This window comes from Fukomys damarensis, unplaced genomic scaffold (genome assembly GCF_012274545.1).
Source record: "Fukomys damarensis isolate Sample0158 unplaced genomic scaffold, DMR_v1.0_HiC HiC_scaffold_39, whole genome shotgun sequence".
NCBI classification, from domain to species: Eukaryota; Metazoa; Chordata; class Mammalia; order Rodentia; family Bathyergidae; genus Fukomys; species Fukomys damarensis.
Genome location: NW_022900951.1, coordinates 96,149,538 through 96,161,127, shown reverse-complemented (window position 1 = coordinate 96,161,127; position 11,590 = coordinate 96,149,538). Strand labels below are relative to the sequence as shown.

The following is an 11,590-nucleotide window of genomic DNA, read 5'->3' as shown; positions in this document are numbered from 1 at the left end:
GCGGGAGCTACAGCAGCGGCTGGAGGGAGGCAGCGGCGTCAGTGGCGATGGTGGTGGCAGTCTCGCTATCCCAGAGGAGCCCAGAGTGGAGACGCAACGGCTCCTGAGGCTCCCGGTAAATGTCCTTCGCTCTGCTCGTAAGGAAGGCAGCCACAGCCCGCTGCATCTTGGTGGGCTGGCCGCCCTGGCCTAGCGGAGCTGTGAGTGCCTCGCAGACAGGGCCACGCAGGACCCTCTGTGGGGATTGGGGACGGGCTGCGCAGGGGATCTGGGTCTCCCCTGCCTACCTCAACGGGCTTGGGTTTTCCACTGATGTGTCTAGGCTCTTCCTGGGGTCCTCTAGCTTCACCCTAGACCCTGTGGTGCTTCCACCGGCCCTGAAGCTGCTCTAGACACCTACTCGAGGGCTCTGGCCACTGCTCCCGTGGAGGTCCCTCGAGGCATTCCCCTAGGGTATAGGTTGGCAGTGACATCCCGCTAATGAGAGATGAAGATGCCCTTTATCATCCAGTCAGCAAGCCAATGGTTCTGGCTCTGAAACCGCCCCCTTCCTGCAGCACTTACCCAATTAATCATTAGCAGGATTCCACGCCGCACACCCACCCCTACACCCACCCATACCTTCCTGTTGACCTGGTCCTTGTCTTTGGGACTTTTCAAGTCTTGAGGTTTCCAGTGCTGGTGGAATACGACTTGATTCCAATTTGACTGAGAGAGTAAGTTCATCCACAATTTCTGAGTGTGCAGTCCAGATCTTGGGTTAGTCTGCAGAGGGCTGAGGGAAGAAAGCAAGATGGGGAAACCTGTACTGTAGGGGAAACTGCTATCCCTGAACTTGGAACCAGAGCTTTGGTCCTTGGGACCCGCGTCTTCTTTTCATTTGCTCACCTGGGCTTTGTTATCATTACTGGAGGACTTTTGAATGCCGCTAACTCCGGAGTGACTTGTAGTGGTACACTGGTTTCCAGTATGGGACACAGACGACCCTTTTAGCCTTATCGTTCTTAGAGATCATGCCTATTTTGCAATAGGTTCTTCTTGCCACTGATCTAGCTGCATGTTATTGAAACTTAGGCAGTACAATTGGAAGGGCTCAGTTTTCATTCTCAGAAAACCTTTCTTTGGCATAATATAGTTGGGGTCTCTTAAATTCTTTCTTTTAAAGAATGTAGCATTGCAACAGTCACATTTTCTATGCTCCTTTTGGGAGGGTCCTCTCAAAGCATAGAGTAACTTGAAGCATAGAGTAACTTTCATGAAAGTATTTTTCCTTCAGTTGTTGTTAAGCACAGAGAAAAGTGAAAAGTGGAATAAGCCTGTAGGCACTGGTGCCCAGGGGATCCCAGTTACCACATACATCAGAGGATGGATGGGCCTGGATTGAGGTGGAGTAGCATTAGTGGGGAGGCCCTCTTGGCTTCTGTAGTGGACCACAGGCTTTTTCTTTAGTCCTAGTGAGAGATCATCCTTTTGGTTTGGCTGTTTGTCTAGGTTCCCCATCACACACTGAAGAAAAGAGAGTGGCTTTATCTGGCTTTGTGTGTCCTCTCCAGCACCAGAAGGAAAAGTGAGGCTTGGGATCTAGGAAGGTGCAAGTGAGGAACAGGTAGGATACAACATGGTGGTGTGCATTTGTGATGGGGAATTATTGCAAACATTGCAGCAGCTCTCTGCCACTGAGACTAACTATATGTTTATCTTTCCAGCATGCACCCCTGCTTTTGCTAGAGAGAGATTTAGGTTAACTTGTCTGAGAGATGGTGTTAGTTGTGCAACTCTGACTCATTGTCCACTTGAGACTATGGATTCTATAACGTATCTAACATACTCCTGGCACTTTAAGAAGCTTCACAGCCAAGGTGTGGGCTGAAGCAGGTATGATGCCTGGAGCACAGAACAAACATGGGCTGCGTGGGATCCAGCAAAGCTTTGGTCAGAAGAGGCAGCATAAAAGTTGTAGCACTTACAGAAGAAAAGAACATTCAGGGCCAGGGATTTAGCTCAGTGGTTCCACTGCCTGCCTCACAAGCCTAAGGTCCTGCGTTTGATTCCCCGTACAAAAACCAAAAAAGAAAATGAAAATTTAGTAGCTGTAGTAATAATGACTCACGTTAACTGAGTCCTTATGGGACTTAATACTTTACTATTATTTCATGTAATGTATCAAAAATCATGTAAGAGCAAGGTCCCGAGTTCAATCTCTGAAACAACAACAACCAAAAAATCATGTAAGAAAAATAAAGAAGAGGAAAAAAAATCCTATAATGTAGGCACTATTAGAGATAGTCATTCCTAATCCAGAGCTCTGCAATCCACAATTTAAAACTTTTTGAGCACTGATATGACACCACCCATAGAAAATTCCACACATGCCCCCATGTGACAGGGTACGGTCTTAACAGGTGACTCAATAGGCTGGAGATTTAGCTTAGTGGCACTGCACCTGCCTTGCAAGCACAAGGTCCTGAGTTCCATCCCCAGTACCAAAACAAAACAAAACAAAACAAAATAACAACAGCAGCAACAACAAAAACAGGTGCATAAAAATATTGTATACAATCCTAGGCTAATCAGTAAGGTGTGTTTCTGAAACAAGAATTGACTTTATCTTTAGACTTGGGTCCCATCCCCAAGATGTCTTTGTATGTGCTGTACAAATATTCCATAAGTCCAAGATCTGAAATACTTCTGATCTCAAAACTTTTGGGAGAAAGGATACTCACAGTTATCAACTTCTAAAGCTCAAAGAAGTTAAGTAACAAACCCAACGACCTTGCCCTGCCTGGTCAATGGCAGATGTGGAATTTAAATTGAGACTTGCTTGACATCGGACCTTGAGCTTAAAAGCATTTTGCTTTTTACCGTCACAGGAAAGTTTCATATAAAGAGGTGAGATGTGAGCAAGGCTTTGAAGAGTGGGGAGGGAATAGTCCGCTGAAGGGATCCATTTCTTCAGAGGAATTCAAGAAGATCTGGCCCAACTAGAATGAGAGATATATGGGGCGTGATGAGACACAGGGCTGGAGCCATGGATGAGGAGTGTATTTGGAGAGCCCTAAAGAGGACTTGTGATTTGATGCAATGAGAAATAGGGGATGTTTGGGTCAGGGGTGTATCTCAGTGGCAGAATGCTTGCCTAGCATGCATGAGGCCCTAGGTTCTATTACTATGATGAAAAAAGAAAATAAAAGAAAAAAAATAAGGGATCTTGTGAAGTTTTGAGCAGAGAATATGACAGTAGTATGGCTCATCTGGTGTGACCTTCCTGGGTCCCTGAGCCTGTGTCTTTCTTCTCCTTTCTTGAGGACTTTGCCCAGCTGTCAGTATATTTAACTTTTGATTTTGAATTTCCTGAAGTTTTCTTGACACCAGACCATATGCGCACAGATGAGCAGAGTCCTGGGTCCAATGTGTAGAAAGAGCAAGCTAGAAGCTCTGGGTCAAATTTGGCCATAGATTGGTATCTTTAGCCTGCATACTATTTGAAAAAGCAAATTGAATTAGGGGTTGGCATTGAAAAAACAAGATCTCAAAAACCATGATTTCCAGCTTATTTTGAAGTACTAGAAGGCCTAGCTATGTTCTCCTGTGGAATAGACTTCTTTAGCTGGGGGTCGAGGGCTCTGCCTGCCCTGCCCAGTCCCCAGTTCCACATTCCCAGGACCTAACTGGCTCTGTGGGCTCTAGACTCCTGCTTGAGGGAAACAAGCCCTTGTGCAGGAAGATTCTAATTCAAAATAATCTTCTTGCCTTACTATGCAATTACATAATTGCCAGGCTCAAAGTAGAGCTGTCTCTGTGAAATAAGAGTAACCATAACACAGAGAGATGCTTTGCCATCATTGTGGGAGAGCTGACTGCTAGGGACTGAGCATGTCCCAGCCCCTTCTGGCCTCACACTGAAAGCCCGCTGTCCTGGGGCCCCAGAGGACATTGTGGCAGGGCTTGCTGTTCTCCTTCATCCTGTGCTTGTGCTCAAGCTTTCTTTCTACTGGATACTTTATGAGTTCAGGATCTAGTTAAAAATGATAAAATGAATCGAGGAAGTGACTTGGAAGTAACTACCTAAAAAATAGCATGCTAAAAATATTACTTTGGAAGCCCTGAAAGAACTCCATATGTGCTAGTTGGACAAGTACAAACCACTTGTGTGTTGGCATTTGGGCAGGGAGTTCTCCACCGTACAAGTCTGTCCAGGAACTGATGGGCATTTAGCATATCTGGCCACTGCTTACCAGATGGCAGTGGTACCCTCCTTATGCCACTTATTGTGACAACTACAACTGTTCCTATATATGTCTCAGTGCTCTTGAAGGGAGCAATACTTGCACATTTAAAATGCACAAAGCATATTCCCAGGAATTCTAACATTTATTTCATGTGGAAGAATGTAAAGGCCATGTTTGTTTATCTGTGGTTCAAAGTATCCTGTATCTCTGATGATATTCACCGTTTTCTCCCTCAGATACCAGTTAATTGTGTTAATTTCTTCTCTTTCTAGACTCAGTTTTTTGAGGGTGATTCATCACTGTGGCCCCCAAAGTGTCTAACAGAGCAGATACTTGGTAGGTACACTTGAACTCATCTCAGTATTTACTAATTAATGTTAATAGCTCCAGGAGCCCAAAAGAACAGGCCTGTCTGTATTATCATTTCCCTATTGGTCTTAGGTGCTAGTATTAGTATTTTTAAATATCAGAAGCAATGCCTTAAAATGTAGTTGTTAAGCAAAGTTTCTGCTTTAGGTAAGATTTAGCCTTGTTTCTACTATGTATGTTGTAGGCTATGGCAAAATATTTATGTACTGGTATAGAAGATGGATGCAGTCCCTGTCCTCCTGGAATTTATAGACCGGGGAGGGGAGGAGATTGGCAGACAAAGCAGATTAACAAACACATATGATGTTATGCATTTGATAGTTTGTGTTACAGTGAGAATAAAATGGGGTGATATGCTACTGAGTGGCAGAGGTGCGAGCTGTGCTATTTCAGAGTGTTTAGGGAAAGATTCTCTGAGGAATCTCATTGACATTCAAGTCAAATATGAAGCCATGAGAAGGAGCCAATGTAAATAATCTTGGGGAGAGGTCTGGGGATGTAGCTCAGTGGCACTGCGCCTGCCTGGCAAGAGCAAGGTCCTGAGTTTGATCCCCAGTACTGCAAATAAACAAACAAACAAACAAACAAATAATCAATCTTGGGGAGAACACTTCAGGCAGATGGAACCAAAAGTAGGAAGGCCCTGAGGGATGTACCTGATGCATTCCTGGGGCAGTAAAAAGGCCAGTGAGGCTGGGGCAGAGAGAACAAAATCAGGAGGTGAGAAGGGGTGAAATGAGTTGAAAGAGGTAAAGCAGGGACCAACCGTATTTTGAGAGTAAGCAATTTGAATTTCCTTCAAAGCATGATGGGAAGCCACTGGAGGTTTTTTGAACAGAGGAGTGATATGGTCTAACTTCAGGTTTATTTATTTAGAAAAATTTTGGTGAAGCTGGGGATGGACCTCAGGGCCTTAGTCTTGCTAGGCAAGTGCTCTACCAATAAGCTATGCCTCCAGCCACTAAGGTTTTTTAAAAAATATATCATTATGACTATGTATAGAGTAGAACTCTGTAGGGACAACGATAGAAGCATAGAAGAAGTAGCCCAGGTAAGAGATGATGGTGGCTTGGACCTGACAGGTAGCAGCAGATGGAATTGGGTTTGGAATGCTTGGTAGAGTCAAAAATCAAAAAACTAAAACTAGAAATGCCATTTGACGCAGCTGTTCTCCTTCTAGGTATCTTTCCAAAAGAGTTAAAGTCATCATATTACAGCGGTGCATGCATATCCATGTTTATAGCGGCACAACTCATAATAGCTAACTCATGGAAGTGACCCATATGTCCACCAATAGATGAATGGATAAAAAATGTGGTATTTATACACACAGTGGAATACTGATTTCCCATAAAGAAGGATAAGCTTGAATCTTTTATAGGAGAATATTAAGTGAAATAAATCAGACATGCAAGCTTAAATATTTCATGGTTTATCCTATATGAGAACTAAAATATAAGTAAATCAAAGAGCAATGTAAAAGATAGACAATAGGGAACAGGGAGATAGATCTTTTGCAAAAGGGAAAGGGACCAAGCAATGGAGGGAGTGAAGAAGAAGGGGATGAAAAAAAGAATGAATATGTGTTATATACATGTATCCGCTCCCCATGATGAATGTAATCATTATGTACTGCAAACATGTACTCATTAAAAATAAAAATTAAAACAGATAAAATAAAACTATTAATCTGACCTATACTAGCTTACCAAAAGATTAGATTCAGAGAGGAAAGAAGAAGAATAACTCTAGGTTTTTGGCCTGAGCACCGGGATGGATGGTCGTCCTATTTATGGAGATGAGATTCACTGGGTGGAAAGGAGCTAGTGTGGGCTGGGGGACAGGTTTCAGAGATGAAAATTAAGATCTCTGGTGCCCTTGTTAGGCTGGGATGCTGGTGAAGCATTCAAGTAGATGCACTGAATAGACAGTTAAATGTGAATAAGGGGTTGGCTGGAGCTTCAGCCTATATAAAATTCAATGCAAATTATAGCTGCTTTGAGCTGCCATTTATACTAATAAAGGTAGCAGACATAAAATGATGATGATCTGATGTGAGCAGGGCCACAAGGGTATCAGGCATGTTAATTCTTCTGATAGCCAAATTAATTGACTTAATGTTTCAGGAAACTACTTGTTTAGTATTGGTGAGCCATATATATTTATTCCTGACTGCTGATATGGCAGTATCTTCAGAGGAAATAATTTTTGAGTACAATAATTTATTACATAATTTACCAGTACAAAGTACAAATGGCCTGATGCTCCTGTTTCTTCAACTCCTTGAACTCTCTAGTTCTCTTTGCTTTTCTAGTAAGCAAAGAGTTAAAAGCAGGTAGTAGCTAAGTTAAAAAAAAGAAAAGGTTTCAAACATGCATATTATCTTAGTGTCCAAAGGTATAGTAAAACCAACATGTCATTACCATTTCTCTTTGCATCTAAAGCTTGGATAGTAAAACATATAAGATCACAAGAGATTTGGTTTCTGCAATTAACCAAATTTGTTTTTCATAGGTAAATACAAAACTCCAGCAGTTACCAACTCTGTTGGTCAAAAAAAGTAAAAGTAAAATAGATAATTTAAATTATTACTTTTAGTGGAGCTTTAGAAACTTCGGAGAGGATTACACTAGTCTGTTGGGTTCTGGTCCACAAAATAACACTTCTCTTGATAAGCTAAAGCTGAAAGAAATTTTATGAATTCTTATCAAAGTGAAGCACAGAAAATGGGCCTAAATTTACAATATATTCATTAGGTATCACAAATTAAATTTTCACAGAGGTTTCCAGTCATGTTAGTTTGCTAACAGTGACGTAGACATAATAGTTACTCACCAACAAATTCACTCAGTACAATCAATAAATGAATTTTCATTTTTCTTTCCCCAGTATTAAGAAGGGATATTATCATTACAAATTGATGATGACTATATATGCTAGCTAGGAAACATAAAATTGTGCAAACTACTACTAAAACCCGTGGCAAATCTAGGAATGATATGTAGTTAGTACTATAGGTAAAAACCAAAAAAGTAAGAAATTAGGGTCTGGGATTTAGCTCAGTGGTGCCTCCACCTGCCTCACAAGCACAAGGTCCCAAGTTCAATCTCCAGTACAAAAAAAAAAAAAAAAAACGGCAAAAAAGTGAGAAATTAAACATTTAAAAGTATTTGCTTGTTATAATTTTTACTAGACAAGTCTTTGTAACCTATGTGCCTTTTGGGGGCTTTTATTGTTACATTTTAGGTATATACAGATACATTCATCATTGGGATCTTGTACCTTTACGAGACATATCTTGGTTCTTATTTTTACCCATTCCCCTGACCCCCCTTTACCCCCTCCACCCTTCCCTATTTACAAAGACGTTCTTCCACTTTTTCCTTTGTTCTTTTCCCTTCTTACCTTTCCCCTATGGCTTATCTTTTTAAATAATTGTAGTAAATTATTTGTTACAAAAATTTAAAGTCTAAGACTAGTATTATTTTCCAATTTAAGATAAAACATTCTAGTATAAAACTTACTGTAAAAAGTTTGTAATTCAGTGCAAAATGACTACCTAGTAAAAATGCCTGTAAGTCTGAACTTATAGTCTAAAACAAGAGGACTTTTCCACTTATTCTATTTCAAATATTTTTATTCAAACACCTATGTAGAACCAACTACAGCTTTATTAGGCTTTATTAGACTTTATTAGACCTGCTCATAACCAGCTCATAAAAAGTGTAAGCACCACCTTGAACTGGTATGTCTCTGTGATACAAAACAAAATATCTGAGAAACAAAAGACCTTTCATCCTAAAACAGTGAAAATGACTACTTAAAGAGTACTAGGATTCCAGGTTAATATCTCCCCATTAGAATTTCACAACTTCCTCACATTCTTGAGGCATAACAAAAATAATCTTATAGCTGCCACTTTGTTCCAGTAGTAATTTTCCTAATAAACTGCTACACAATTGGTTTAGTAAAATAAAAAGCCTCCCCTAACCTAGGAATCTATTCTTACAACTAATTAGAGAAGAAAACACTAGAGAAACAAAGGCACAACCCCAGAATCTCAACTTCTTTGAGGCAAACCACTGCCTGTTGGAGGTAGAAAGAGGGGGTATATTTGTAAAGGACCTTTTCCTCTTACCAGATATGGAAACCCACATTTCCCAAACATTTTCTCAAAAAATTTCAGGCATGTTACATGTTTCAAGACAGTAATAAGGTGGAGCAAGTATTCTGTATAATTTATAAAGCATTGTCAATCCCCTTCAAAAACTAAAATAGGTGGTTGGACACTGGTAAATGAATGATGCAATGATTTCTTAGATGAACTAATTAGGACTCAGCAAACAGGGCTCTCTCAAAGAAATCAGGTCTCCCAGAAAGGAACCAACTTGTGGTTTGCAAGAACTCATGTGCATACCATAGTTTGTAAATAGGGAAAGGAGGAGGGCATGAAGGGAAGGCAGGGTTAAGGGGAAAAATGAGAAACAAGACCTGTCATGTAAAGGTACAAGATCACATGATGAATGTAACTGTACTGTATACTTAAAATGTACCAATAAATTCAATGAGAAAAAAAAGTTAATTTATTTTCTTTTAGCTCAGAAGCACTAAAAAAACTTTGCTTTCACAAACATTATCACATAAAGGAAACAAACATAAACATAAAGGAAATGACATTTTGACATAGGGGAAAGAAAACAGGAAATTAAGTTGCCCAAAGAGCTGAATTAGCATGAATTCAGTTTCTTCATTTCAAGATTAGTATTCCTGACACTAAACTCTCCTGTACAGCTGAGTTTCCTTGAGTGGTGGTAGAAAAAATTCTCTCATAGGACTCAAATACTTTATTGTTGCAAATTTATTATTATTGAGTGGCTGTGGATCTTTGAAAGTCTTGTCTTGTCTTTTTTGTGCAGAGTACTTCCGCTAAGTCTTTTCTGGCGATCTGATTTTGAAAATATGGGCTATATTCCTATTATTACAAAACTGAATGTCTTTTAGTTTTTTTTCAGCTTTAATTGAGTTTATTGGTACATTTTAGGGATACAGTACAGTTACATTCATTGTTGGGATCTTGTACCACTACATGACAAGTCTTGATTCTCATTTGTGTCTTTTAGTTTTAATGATATGATTTTGAAATTGTTCAGAGATCAGAGCACCTGGTCAGCCTCAGTTTTTTACAATGTTGTTTGGTTTAATGATGTGTCAGCATGTTTGGATATTGGTCAATGGCATCTTGACTAGAGAGTTGTGGAATATTTCTACTTTGTCAAGACTGAGATTCTACATTAGTCTGAAATTGGGCAAATGGCTAAGTTGATTTGACTGAAATAAGTATTAACTGCTCTGCTGTCTTCTATAAATATGTTGATATAACTTTAAACATCTAAAATGTCTTTTAAATGACAAACTTTAAGGTACAAGAGCCCGGAGGAAAAAGAAAAATGACAAGGAGCTACTTCAAAAGAGGATATTGAGTTGTGCATATTGTCCTGATTTTTCTACTGCTGTTTTCAAAATATGCCTCGTATAAATGGACTTGCTAACACCCCACAGCAAATATTTGAGAGTAAGAAAGAACAAGTAAGAATGAATGGGTGGATACTTTGATTCACATACTTTTTACATTTCAAAGAGAATTTGACTTAAAAAATCCTGAGTTGTATCAGAGGAATCTCTCTAATCTGTTCTGGATGAAAGAGGGTATGAAGTGACTTTGGATGGACATTGTGCAAAACCTATTGAGTTTTCACTGCAGGTTTAAGCAGCTGTTTTAGGCTTGTGAGAACATCTGCAGCAGTATGTCTCTTTTCCCTTAATTTCTTGTTCTACTGTTGTTTAGCTAATTTTGCCACTTCGGCATTGAAGCAAGGAAAATAAGGAACCAGATGACTAGAGAAAGCAGCTGTGTTCTTTGAGACGCTCCTAGCAATGTTCTGGCACTGGGAGAATGTTAAGTGAACTATTTTAGTAAAGCTATGTATACAAGATACTGTTAGAATGTGTGTTGTGCAAAATGATTGAATAACTATAATTTTTAAGATTAAAGAAGCTTCCATTGGTCTATGTAAAGGTGTTAAAGAATAAATCATTTCAGTGGTGTTGCTTTTAGTTATAAGGCTGGAGGAAAGATGTGCACATGTGGGTGGAGAGGTTGAGAAGGTCATGGTAGAACATAATTGAACAATGGAATAGTTAAAATGTATTAAAATTTGACTTTTTGATAATTTATGAGGTCATAATTATAGCATCCATTGCAATCAGAGCTTGGTTTAAACTAGGCTCTTAAATCTTTGTTGAATAAATTATGCATATGACAATGTTGAAAATGATGAGAATACTGTTAATGAATTTTATCATTATTATCAACTGAAGCACCAAAGCATATTAAAAGGAAAATTGAAGGAATTGGGGGTAAAGATTTGTGGTAAGGCGCTTGCCTATCGAGCTGGAGGCACTGGGATGGATCTTCAACACCCCAAGAAAAATAAAAGGAAAATTTGAGGACCAATTAGATTGGTCTGAAGAATGCTTTTAAGCCTATTAGCCTAATAACTTGATCTAATGCAGTATGATTTTACCCATTTCAGTAGATATATTTTGATTGATATATAATCTACTGTAGAGTATATAATTTAGAATAGATTAGATGCTTGAATGTGTTTATTTAATTTAAACAAGGCCAGCTGGGGATTTAGCTCAGCATTGGTGCCACCTGCTTCACAAGCACAAGGACCTGAGTTCAACCCCCAGTACCAAAATAAATAAACAAACAAACAAACAAGGCTAAAAACAGATTGTATGTGGTGAAAATACCAGCTTTGAAGCGCCAGGAGGTCTGGGCCCTGATCCACCGCGGGAAAGAGAGCCACGCCTGCTCCCGACCCAGCAGCCATCGCTCAAGCGCTGGGAGGTCTGGGCCCTGATCCACCGCGGGAAGGGGAGCCACGCCTGCTCCCGACCCAGCCGCCATCGCTCAAGCGCCTGGA

General features: G+C 39.9%; 1 protein-coding gene across 2 annotated transcripts in view; it reads left to right on the top strand.

Moving 5' to 3' along the window:
- Positions 1–6: 6 nt before the first annotated feature.
- The window catches only part of LOC104854483 (A-kinase anchor protein 17B), a 45,713-nt gene continuing 34,129 nt past the window's right edge, over positions 7–11,590 (top strand). Inside the window, exons 1-3 of one of the 2 annotated variants that reach the window (XM_033760215.1) lie at positions 7–115; positions 1,492–1,606; positions 4,502–4,565. The gene's annotated coding sequence lies outside the window, so the exon portion shown is untranslated. The remainder of the gene's footprint in view (positions 116–1,491; positions 1,607–4,501; positions 4,566–11,590) is intronic. The other variant, XM_033760214.1, reaches the window with a different exon arrangement.